The 1,281-nt window shown below is 27.2% G+C and overlaps 1 protein-coding gene across 1 annotated transcript in view; it reads right to left on the bottom strand.

The window, feature by feature from the left end:
• LOC122577497 overlaps positions 1–1,281 on the bottom strand; it is a 182,880-nt gene that overhangs the window by 179,626 nt on the left and 1,973 nt on the right. The gene's annotated exons all lie outside the window — the stretch shown is intronic.

Raw genomic sequence — 1,281 nt, forward strand, 5'->3', positions numbered from 1 at the left:
CGTTATAAAGTAATACTACATAACGTTGTACGTTACAACGTAATACTACATAACGTTATACGATGTAACGTAATACTACATAACGTTGTTCGTTATAACGTATTACTATATAACGATATACGTTATAACGTAATGCTATATAACGTTACACGTTGTAACGTAATACTATATAACAATATACGTTATAACGTAATACTATGTAACGTTATGCGTTGTAACGTATTACTATATAACTATATACGTTATAACATAATAGTATATAAAGTTATACGTTGTAACGCAGTACTACTGAACTTTATATGTTATAACGTACTACCATATAACGATATACGTTATAACGTAATATAACGTAAGGCTATACGTTATAACGTATTACCATAAAACGATATACGTTATAACGCAATAATACATAATGTTATACGTTATAACGAAATACTACTGAACGCGGTACATCATAACGTACTACTATATAACGATATACGATATAACGTAATACTATATAACGATATACGTTGTAACGTATTACCATATAACGATATACGTTATAACGTAATATTACATAAGGTTATACGTTATAACGTATTACCATAAAACGATATACGTTATAACGTAATAATACATAATGTTATACGTTATAACGAAATACTGCTGAACGTTATACATCATAACGTACTACCATATAACGATATACGTAATAACGTATTACTACTGAACGTTATACGTTATATCGTACTACCATATAACGATATACGTTATAACGTATTACCATATAACGATGTACGTTATTTCGTATTAATACATAACGTTATATGTTATAACGTATTAATACATAATGTTATACGTTATAACGTATTACCATATAACGATATAAGTTACAACGTAATACGATATAACGTTTTACATTATAACGAATTACTACATAACGTTATACGTTATATCGTCCTACCTTATAACGATATACGTTATAACGTATTACCATAAAACGATGTACGCTATTTCGTATTAATACACAACGCTATATGTTATAACGTATTAATAGATAACGTTATACGTTATAACGTATTACCATATAACGATATACGTTATAACGTATTAAAATATAACGATATTCATTATAACGTAATACTACATAACGTTATTCATTATAACGTATTACTCTATAACGATGTACGTTATAACGTAATTATACATAACGTTATACGTTATAACGTAATACTACTGGACGTTATACGTTATAACGTACTACCATATAACGATATACGTTATAACGTATTACCATAT

Source organism: Bombus pyrosoma, unplaced genomic scaffold (genome assembly GCF_014825855.1).
Source record: "Bombus pyrosoma isolate SC7728 unplaced genomic scaffold, ASM1482585v1 HiC_scaffold_4725, whole genome shotgun sequence".
Lineage (NCBI taxonomy): Eukaryota > Metazoa > Arthropoda > Insecta > Hymenoptera > Apidae > Bombus > Bombus pyrosoma.